The sequence below is a fragment of the Ciconia boyciana genome, chromosome 1 (genome assembly GCF_034638445.1).
Source record: "Ciconia boyciana chromosome 1, ASM3463844v1, whole genome shotgun sequence".
NCBI classification, from domain to species: domain Eukaryota; kingdom Metazoa; phylum Chordata; class Aves; order Ciconiiformes; family Ciconiidae; genus Ciconia; species Ciconia boyciana.
The window spans coordinates 94,053,542-94,065,555 of NC_132934.1; positions in this window are offsets into that span (position 1 = coordinate 94,053,542).

Here is a 12,014-nt window from a genome sequence, read left to right on the forward strand (position 1 = left end):
ACACCTTTCCACTGTCTGCAGCCAGTGCTTAACAGGCTCCCACGTAAGGAGAAGTCTGTAGTGGAGACAATGAAGACACCCAGCTCCTCCTTCAGGAAGCACCAAATGAACGCAGCCTCTTCTATAATGTATTGCTCACAGATGAGAAGCTAAGACACCGTAACTTGATCAGGGACCAAATAACCATTTGCACGCAGACCACAGCTCCTGGCGCCAAGCCACATCCTGTGGAGTCAATCATCCTCTCTCCTCCTTGGAGCGCAAGTATCTCCAGCACCCAGCCAAGGTGGCGCAGAAGTGAAATAACAAATGAGAAAGCAGAGGCGGGGGAAATATTTTAGTCTTCACTTGAAAGACGTCGGAAAGTGCCCTCACTGAAGCACTTCCTCTTGAAGCTCCAAGCAGGCTCCAAGCCTTAATTCCCTGGCTTCAGCTTCACGTGTTTTCTTCATCAGAATTAGCCTGACAATGTAGGGAAAAATGGCGAAGGGATTTGTTTACACTGTACACGGGCTCCCTGCTCACCTGTTACATGACTAGGTGGTTACATAAATGGCCCAAGGTGTCACATTCGTCACCCGGCCACTGACCCTAGAAATAATCCAGGCAACGTGACTCTGAGTAGCTGGAGGGTCTATTTGTGAGAGGATTTGCCGAGCGGGGCTGCAGCATAGAGTGTTCTTTCCATTTTTATGGGTGCGTTCATCGGTGGATCATCATTTGCAGACAGAGAAATTCAGACAGCAAAATTCAGACAGCATTGATGCAGAGAGTTTCCATGATCCATTCCAAAACTGGCTGCACATCAATGGGATCCCAGCAACATTTCCCTCATCTTCCTTTTTTCTGAGGACTAGCATAAGGGGCAATCAATCACAAGTTCACCAGCTTGCTTCCTTGTTTAAAAACAAGTAGATGATGACCTTGCATAAGTTTTTTCTCTCTCACCCCTCCCTCCACACTCATTATCTGATTCAGAGCCCACAGAAATCTGTGAAAACTTTCACACAGACTTCAAAGGGCTCTATAATCAGCCCTTTTTCATCTATCCCTTTCAAACACGCCCAGTATTTTATGCAGCACATTGTATTCAATAAATCTGGTGCCATTCACCTACAGATTTTAAAGCATTTCCAAGTCATTAACAGTTCATGATAACAGAAGCAAATATTATTCTATAGCTGATTTTACGGCTCCTAAAATGAGTCTAAGTGAGGGGAAAGGGTTTATCCTGGATCGTACTGAGTTAGTGCCACGACTGCGACAGGAATCCCGCTCGCTCTCCCCTAGGGCAGGTTTCCTCTATTTGCATAATGGATTTATTTCAAAAAGACTGCGAAGGCAACACGCAGCGAACACCATCCCTGCTTCTCATGGCACATCCCTGAAGGTGGTTCTCACATGTTGCCCTCTAACACAGTATCAGAGCATGTTGTCTAATTGTCAGAAAAAGCAAAGCACCCAGGCAAGCCTGATGGTAATGCCAGCAGGCCATCCGTTGATCCCCCAAGAGGCACTTGCCTCCCAGATATAGGTCTTTCAACCACAATTGTCCATCAATTCCCACAAAAAAAGGAGATGTGTAATAGTAGCTATTAACAGAGTACAGAGCTGCACTGGTGCTGTATTCACACAACCAGGAACAGCGCTTGTTTAGAGATTACGTATTCCCCAAACGGATGCCCTGTTATCTTGTGCACCATGGGCTGGCAGTTCTTCCAGAGGAGAACTCACCCATTTGTACCGGCACATACCGCAGCAAGAGAAGAGGGCTGCTGCTAGTCCTTCATGTCACAGGCTGATAGGCTGAGGCCCGAAAAAACTTCCCTCTTCTTCCACAGCAGTGCTGCAGAACAAGCTCACCCCTGATATGAGGTTCATAGCTTCCTCTCCAGCATTCAAACACCCTCCCTGGCTAACCAGCACAGAAGAGTCTTCTTATGTCCTCAAACACAGTAGTGCCTTTGTTCTTACAAAAAAAGGATCCAATCTTTCATGAAGCACAACAACTTTTTGGCCACCAAAGAAGGAAGTTTTTCTTCCTTTTTTTTGTCATTTTCAACAAACCTCAAGAAATTATGCCACATGTAGATCAAAATGAAAGCTAATGTCACCTGTTACAAATCTTTATTGGGATAAAAAAAAATCTTTCAAAAAAAGCCAGATATCTCCCAACCAATTATAAAGCTCTGGCCTGAAATTACAATTTATTCCCTGTCTCTACTAAAGGTGAGTTTATACAAAAAGAAATCTCATTACTTATCAATTTGCAATGTGCTCCAATTTCTCATGAGATACTGGATCTAACTGATCTAGAATATTATTTCCCAGAAAAGGAGTGGCAAAAAGGGGAGGGCAGGTATTGGATTGTCTGTGGGGGATCTCTTAGAGAAACTATGTGACATGATAGCTTGCAGCTGTTTCAATGGATGGTCTCTCTTGCACTTTCAAAGACAAATGATACACCAAACAGTCAAACTGCTGCTAACTCTATTCTAGTTTACAGGAAGTCTGGGATTTAGGGAAAGGCAGCACATGGGTGCTTTTAAAGTTGGCTACAACTCCTGAATTTAAATTTAAGTTACAAGCCCATCTAGCACCCAGTGCAAAGCTCTGGGAAAGAACAGCTCTCATTCTGCAGAACCTAATAGATCCATGTGTCTAAACTGTACCAGAGTCTCTACCTTTTTGCATTTGTTCACATGCAAATGCTACAAGCTCTCCAACACAGGAACTACTTTTTCATATTCTTGTCTTCCATTTATTTACTTGTGCCTAGTCCAATCCATGACTAATTCCTCTTGGGTGTGCAAGGGGTGACCACAGTCCATTTAGGAACGACCAGCACATAGTATTGCTTAGCACATTTGGTGGCATCATATTCAATTGCAAGGATGATTTATTTCCAAAATGTAACATTTAACATTGATGATACTTGTTTCTTGACAGGTTGCAAGAATAACACTTTAAAGTGTGTAGAAGGTAATATGTAAACTCAGTGTAAACTCATATAAACTCAACTGCTTCACCTCATTGCACATTTCCAGTCCATGAGGCTTTCAGAAGGAGTAAATCAGTGCTCCCTAATTTTCACAGGCCTGAACAAAATAAATAAGCAAGATGACATTAATTTAAAAGAAACCCACCATACAGGTGAAAACTGTTAACATTTCCCTGGTTTTATTAGCATTGAATGACAAAATCTTGCTCACAATTGAACCTGACCTCGCAGAGCAGCAGATTGGTTCATAATGACATCACAGCTATCCAGTTTAGTTATCAACAGCCAGAGCAGATCATGCAGCTAGCAACAGAAAAAATCATTTTCTTCTTATCATTTATCCTCTTCTCAATCTAATCACCTACAGAGCAGTTTACCTACTTATTTCAGATCAAAGTAGCTTTACTAAACAACGTTGACACCTTACAAGGTAGCAGTTTCAGATAACTTTCTTAAATGAAGCAATACCTGGAACAGATGAACTGCAAATTTAGGTTTTAAAGACAGGGGAGCGTTACCAGGGCCAATGTCAAGGCAGTCTTTTTAATGTGTCGGCACACAAACACACACACTCCACGTGCTGCCACCAGAAACATTTTCCTTTAAAATAAAAAGAAAAGAGAACAGGAAAAGCAAGATCCTTAGAATACAGAAATGATGAGCTACTTTTGATCTGTTACCTTCTTTTCTGAACCTTGAAGGATTTTTACTTCAGTTGCAAAAAGTAGCCAACAGAGAAGGTATTTGTACAGACTTTTCATCAGCAGGGATCTCCCAGATAGTAGTAGGTCAGTCACCTGGCAGTGAAGACCACTGAGATCCACTCTTCTTCCCTTCTTGGGTGACCAAGAAAGCTATCTAGCTACACATGTTGATAATGAAGACAGAGAATGTGTAGCTTTCTGATAGTTTTGTATTTTTACATGTTGAACTCCCATATTTTGACACTCCTGCATTTTGGAAGCCAAATCTGCAATCTAGTTTGTGAAAACACCTTCCCATAAAGCTTGCTGAGGGGGGTGGGCTTCAGCCTAATCACACTGGGAAAATCACTGTCTGGAAAAGTAGTGTTGCAGTCACATGGCCTCTCAAAATCATATGGACTTTCAAAACACCTTGTTCTACAGGGTCTCGCCAGGGAAAGCTGTCCCTAGCTTTCTGCTGTGGGGAAAAGCAATTAATCTTACCTCAGGTACCGTTATAGGCCAAGCAGGTCATTAAAAATAGCTAATAGCTTAGTCAGCCACTAAACCTTGTCACTTGCCCATGCATCCTATTATATTTTCTCAGCACACTGGAAATAAATTTAACTAGCTTATGACAATCAGTCACATCCTTTCATCAAGGAAGAAAATTAGGGAAGTAATTGGGTAAAAGATGATGATTTATATGGCCCTTTCTGACGCAGGAGCGAAGAACTGTTTTTACATCATAATAACATCAAATAATTTCAACATAAACTAATCTAAATTTCTGCAAGCCATAATTCTCATTTGGGCTTTTCTCTCATTATTATAGGTTAAAAAAAGGAAGAAGAAATAAATTATAAAAGTGTGTAGGTGTGTGTGGATTCACAAGGGAACAGTCACCCAGTTTGTTCCCTATTCATAATAAATCTTTGTATAAAATGATAGGTCAGAATAATTTTCACATTAAGAACTGATCTCATTAAACTAGAAACTGCTAACTGCTAGCAAAATTACCCTTGCGTCAAAATTTTGGTGGTACCTGTGCACTCATTTTTTCCCTTGTATCTTCTAGTTTACTGTAGAAGTGTCGACCTGCTTGATCATTTTATAATGACAAAAAGGCAGCTATAGTAGAGATGAAGAAACAAAACAAAGATGGCATGAAAAATAAATAAACCAGAAATTAGTAACAGCTACTATTAGTATACAAACTAAAATTAAACTGAGGGAAAGCACTTGCAAAGATGAGGAGAGAACTGGGTAAACCTATCTGTGGCAATGAGTGATTCACAGGGGTTGTAACACAACTGATAACATTTCAGGTCCACATGACCAATCTAAATCTGGTCCAGTTTCACAGTGGTCAAAAGCTGGTACAATCTGATGTGATGCTTGGTGGCTGTAGAAATCACCTGATGATTTAAAACTAATTCCTCTCAGAGGGCAGAAGTCGGTATTGCAAGGATGCTGCCCAGGAAGCTCAGAAGGCCAAGGGTTATTTGCCCAAGCAAAACCTTTCCTGCTCATTTGTGCTCATCATCTAGCTTAAGGGGAAGCCTGACCAAACTACTGAATGCTGCAGAGCCACACCTGCCTATTTATTTATATACTGAAACTGCAGTAAATCCCACTGTTAGGCAATAAGAATACAACCACTGAGAATACACATACAACATTTCTAATCAACTCAAAAGGCATTATTTATGTCCCTGAGAAGAGATTCACTAAATATGGTACTTCCTCATTCGACATTTATTGCCTTTCATTAACTCCAGATGAAACATGAAGTCTCTAAAAACAAAAATAATGTTCCCTTCATTCCCCAAATGCTGGCTTTGCAAACTCAAGCACACGTTTACGAGCAAATTAAGCCTTTCTACCAGCACCAATCATTAGTCCTGCATTATGTGACACAGTCATAGCTCCGCAGCTCTTTTTTTAGATGAAGGTCATGTCATGGCTGTCCATAAACCTCTGAATCTGACGGGCTCAATCATCACAGGGTCAAAACCCAGTTCATACCCTGCTGATTGCATGGGAAGCACGTAATATCCAGTTCTCTCTCTCATGAAGAAGTCCATTTGGAGAGTTAGAAGGAAGAACAATCTGTAAGTATTTATACTGTTTGTCAAAACTACAATGCACACAGCACTCAGAATGCATTCTACAAGCCAGTCTGCAAACTACAATAGCACCACATTCACTTGCCATAGAAGAACAGTTCCTTCACACCCCTTCTCCACCCAGCCAAAACCTGCTGAATAAGCTAGTCAGAGAACCAGCCTTACTACCTAGCAAATGTAGGTCAGTAAAGGTTGTGTCAGGCCTGGGGAAGGTGGGTATCTTCACCTGAAAATTACCTGCCCCAACAATTGTATCTAGGACCTTTTAACAATGTCCTGATTTATCCTGTCTTGGCTAATATACAAAGTGTAGTCAGCCAGTTCAGTTTCATAATTGTACCTCCCTGCATTATGAAACTGAAATGAAAAGCAACCACGTCTCTTACTTCATACTTTAGTGCCCATCATGCCTCAAACATGAGAGTGCCAAGGCAAAAAAGACAGAAGTGAAACATACACTTTGCGTACAACACTCAATCAGCTATGAAAACCTCAGCCCATGGAAAGCCAGAAGCATGGCAAAAAACATCTTCTGTAGATATCAATTTGGGAGAATTACATGTTGGAATTTTAGAGGGGAATGCACACAAAAGCAGCTGATAACAAAGCAGTGACAACTGGCTGCAAATGCAGGTCAACCACAGCCACTACTGTGAACTGCTGTTTCTAGGATTTTCCTCTTACAGTACTGTGATGTTACACAAACAGCAGTCAGGAAAAGCATAAAAGCATATGCACCACAGCATAACACACCAGAAGGATGGGGTGTCATCCAGAGGGACCTGGACAAGGTGGAGAATTGGGTCTCTCTGAACCTCATGAGGTTCAACAAGGCCAAGAGCAGGGTCCTACACCTGGGTTGGGGCAATCCTCAGTTTCAATACACGCTGGGGGATGATGTGATCGAGAGCAGCCCTGCAGAAAAGGACTTGGGGATACAGATGGACAAAAAGCTGGATGTGAGCCGACAATGTGCGCTCGCAGCCCAGAAGGCCAACCGTATCCTGGGCTGCATCAAAAGAAGCGTGGCCAGCAGGTCGAGGGAGGTGATTCTGCCCCTCTGCTCTGCTCTGGTGAGACCCCACCTGGAGTACTGCGTCCAGCTCTGGAGCCCTCAGCACAAGAAGGACATGGACCTGTTGGAGTGGGACCAGAGGAGGGCCACAAAAATGATCCGAGGGCTGGAGCACCTCTCCTATGAGGACAGGCTGAGAGAGTTGGGGTTGTTCAGCCTGGAGAAGAGAAGGCTGCGGGGAGACCTTAGAGCAGCCTTCCAGTACTTAAAGAGGGCCTATAGGAAAGACAGGGACAGACTTTTTAGCAAGGCCTGTTGTGACAGGACAAGGAGTAATGGTTTTAAACTAAGGGAAGGCAGATTTAGACTGGATTTAAGAAAGAAATTGTTTTACAATGAGGGTGGTGAGGCACTGGAACAGGTTGCCCAGAGAGGCAGTGGACGTCCCGTCCCTGGAAACATTCAAGGTCAGGTTGGATGGGGCTCTGAGCAACCTGATCTAGTTGAAGATGTCCCTGCTCTTGCAGGGGGGTTGGACTAGATGACCTGGAAAGGTCCCTTCCAATCCAAAAAGACCTTTCCAAGTGGAAATTTGCAGCAAGGGTGGAAGAAAGCCCCAAATGTTCCTACAGCCTGTTGACTTACCACCAACATCCCCCCATTCAGATCTTCTACTGAGAAACTAATGTTAAAACTTGTTGCTGTAACTGATTTGCATCAGAAATGCGGAGTAAAAAACTGAAGTCTTCTAATACTTAACAACAAGTAAAATCCAACCCACGTCATTCAGCAACCTTCTTTGCTTCTCGGACCTTTCATATCCCTTTTTATGATCCATTTTGTATGATTCTTATCAAAAGATACCTTCAGGAAGTTTTAATGGCATAAGCACAGGAGCACTGTTTATGTATCACAGGTTTCCAAGCTTCTCAACAAGCTCATGTTCTTAGGTTGGCTGTTGCCTCTCATCTATTTGTAGGTGCCTTCCCCTGGAAAAGCAGTGGACTGCGCCAGCTCTGTGCTCCACTACAGAGGAAGCTGGTCAGAGCAGCGAACACCATCCCTGTGGCAGGAAGGGGAAGCCTACAGCCTTCATACAGAGCTCAGCACCTGGTGCCTACCATTCTCTGCCTTCACTCACATTTCTGTCGCTCCCCCCCAGTTTTTCCATGTTTCTTCTCCAAGAACTGAAGCAGCAGTAACACATGCAGGTACTGCTGTGCCCTATCTGGAATGCAGCTGGCTTAACTTGCATCTTTTTGCCAGCTAGCCAGAGAGCATTTGCATTTTCAAGCCATCAACTGCAGTGACTTCACAGAAAGAACAAGTATTATCCAGCACTATTCAATAGTATTAATTATAATACAAATCTTGTTCTCAGGCTCATTTGCCTCCTCCCAGGCTTGTACTGGCACCTGACTCACACTTCACCACAAATCCCACTCTTCTTCACCACTGAGGGCCGAGTAGTAATTGGACAGACACTGGGGATACCACCAGCAGGACAGTCTTTCAAGCCTGTTGGCATGTCAACAGCTATTAATTTTATTAGTGCCTCTGGCAACTTAGAAAGGACAATCTCTAGGGTTTTATAGCAGGAATGCAGTTCCCAGAGTGGCTGTTAACCTGGCTGCCTTGCTGTGCTCTTGGAACCAACGCTGTGGATGGAGGACGACAAAGTGACGCCAGGCAACGGCTCCAGCACAAGAAGTGGCTGCAGAGGTTTGTCTCCCCACTGCAGGCAGGCTCATGAACCAGAGTTACCTGCAGAACCTACCGCCTGGTGTCCCACAAGGAAAGTAAGTGGCCTGCTTTGTTTCCTGGAAATTTTCCTTTGTTTCTCTTTTAAATTATTAAATCTGAACACTGTTTTTAAGATCAGATGAGAGAGCGAATTCTGTAGGGTAATACATAGCTCAAACTAACATCCAAATGCATCCAATAAGAAAAACAAAGTTCTACTTGTGAGCTCGGCATTTTCTTGTGGCAGCAGCTTGTTTGCTGCTTTTTGAGTTACAGCTGTACACAGCTATTAGTGACCAAGTGCTGCAGACCACTTAGCAGCCACCACAACTCTTCATGTACCTATTCTGCCCTTTTCATTTATTTTATTCCCTGTTAGGCTCTCGTGGCCTAGCTGTTACTGTAATAAGAGAGTAATCCACTCTGGAGACTTGGTGGAGGTTGCATAGCTCAATATGAGGTGGTTTTGCACTGGGGGACCATATAAATCATGGGAAAACATCCACACCTAACCTGCAAACTTAAGGAACATCTTCCCAATTATATTCCTTCTAGCCAATAGGATTTCTATTTTTGCATTCATAATTAGACACCTCACCATTGCCAGACAGGGACAGCAACAAGCATTTCAACTTACAACAGAACTAGAACTTAAATATACATGTCTAAGTATGATCCAGACAGGCAATACAAGAAACCTCGCCTGGAGACAGGAGAATGAAAAACCCTCAAATCATCACCTTAGGACAAAACATGTGGAATGCAAGAACAGCCTTTGAACAAGCATGTGATATTGTATTTTGTTTTAAATTTGCTGAAAAAACGGAACCACAGCTAGAAAACTCAGACAGATGGAATTTCTTCTCTGACAAACCAAACTAGCCTGCAGATTAATAATTAAAAAGAGTATTTTTCCAGCACCCTAAGCCATTCATTATTCTCTTCATTAAACTCACACTAAAATCTGCAATTGTTGCACCAATGGTAATTCTTACTTCTTTGATCCCATACTATAGATTGTCAGCAGAGATTTTTACCAGATTTCTTCCTTGCCTTTGGTAACAGAACGCATTTCATCTTGTGCTTATGTACAGAAAACATCCTGGAGTTCTGATGGTTGCCTACAAAAAGTGATGGTTCTTCCTCTAGTATCAATGTAACCCATATTCTTTCCAATTCCTTTCACTAAATTGCATGTCTACAGGGAGGTTAAGACTACTACCTTGCCTTAGCAATAGGTGTAAGCTTTGTGTTTCAGCCCTGTGCTGAATTGTGGTCTAAAAATGTCATTCTCCACCTGTGGTCAAGCAGGCCTAAAGAAAGGAAAAGAAAGCAGGGAGGAAGAAGGCAAAGAGAAAGAAGAGGAACTATAACGGAGAAGAAGGAAGGAGATAGAAAAAGCAAAGGAAGTAGCAATGAGGAAAAAAACCCAACTGTTTGGTTAATAATTTTGTTGTATTTGATATGTATTTCAATCTGTGCATTCTGCAACATGTACTTGGTTTGTTTGATTGCTCACCTCTCTTAAAGGTGAGGTTTCATTTCCATGCTTAGTCTAACACAATATTTATAATAAGAAGCATGATTAAGCAATCACTGAGAAATCAAATCTCTCTGGAAGAGACAGATAATTCTTTAGAAAGGAAATCACAGTAGGCCCCATGAGAGAAGTCATTCCAGATTCAGATCAATTTACATATCACCATTACAATACCTTGTATTGTTTATGCCTTTTATGAGAGAACTGGAAAGCAGGGAGAAAATAATCTTTAGAAATTCGTTAAAAAAACATATAGTCAATTTTAAAATAATCCTGTGGCATGCATGCTGTATGATGGCTATAAATATGGTGAAAATGTTTAAACAATACTCGTGGCCACAGGTACACATTAGTCAGGAAATAAACATAAGCTGTGACATATCTGACCTTCCAGCATTAGCTTTAAAAAAACAATTTAAGCATCCAAAATGCAAGTAAGGAACTGAAAGTTATTTCACTTATTGCCCTTAAGTAGGATGTGTCTGAGAATGCCATAAGGTGCCTCTCTGCATCCTTAGGGATCTAATTGTGTTTAAAAATGTGACATCCCTCACTTAAAAGAAGCAGGTTCTGTAATCAGGCTGCTGGGAATGTGCAGTTGCAAACGTATCAGTCTCTTTTGTTCCCTTTCTATCTTGACACAGGCTTGTGATCTTTTGCTCTCAGTAAATCACTTTCTTTTTTAAAAACACAGGCTCTCTCTGTAATGTATCACAGTGTCAGTGGTGGACTGCTAGGTGAAGATTAACTGTTGAGCTCATCTAGATTGCTAAACTACATAGATACCTTGGTGCCAATCTGTAAGAGCTCAAAACAATATTGCACAAGCATATTCTTTTTTGACAATCTTTGCCTGGTAAATCTTTGTCCTCCATCCTTCAAATTTATCCTCCCATTACCTTCTCCCTTTGACCCAGATGATATCCCCTCTCCTCTTCACAAAATGCTTGTTTCTCTTAACCTCTACCCAATTCTGCCACATTGTCATTCATCATGCTCAGCCTGCCCAAGCAGACTCTTTGGGGGTGCCTCTGGTTTTCTTTTTTTGACTTACTAAAATGTAGGATGCCCATTCCAAAATCTTGGGACTCCACGGAGTTGACCCATGGGCTCTACATGGATCTGCGTGGGGTCTCAGCATCAGCAACCACTTCACTGAAAGAGCAAGGATTTTACATGCCATAAAACACTCAGACTGCAATCAGGAAGAGGTCTGCAGTGTCTTGCTGGTCCTCTGTTGTGTTGGACAGATTCCCAGCCAGACAGCCTGACCCCGTAGGGTGATAATGTAATTCCCCTCACTCTCCACTTCCTTGCACTTCTCTCATTATCACAAATCCTGTTACTGCTTTGAAAAGCACAGCACCCTGAGAAGTGCAGTTTTCCGAGTGACTAACTCTCCAAGGCAACTTTTGAAGGAAGCCATCTAGATTGCTCAGAAGCCTGCATCTCTCCAGAAAGCCAGGAGGCTGAGAAAAGTGAGTGTCATTTAAACCACTGAAAAAACTTTGGCACCTCTGGTATAACAACAGCTGCATGTTCCAGACACAGAAAAAGTTGTGTTTAGATGGCTATACTGTCCTGATGCAAGAAGGGCATTAGATTGTCCTTCCTCTGAGGGCCACGGCTGCCAAGCTGACCTACACATTCAGAAAATGAATTGAAAATATGTCTTTCTCATTCTGTGTAATAGACAGTCTTACCTATCAGTCTGCAAGTAGAATAAAAGTAGTATAACCACAGAGATGGGCAAAGATCGTTATTCCATTACTTTGGGATGATCAGAAGGGAGTATTCACTTACATAGCCACATCACTACCTAACAAACACATAAGATACAGTTTCCCACTCATTAGCCCCTACATTTATATCCCTCTTCAGCCTCACAAACTCCCAGTTTCTA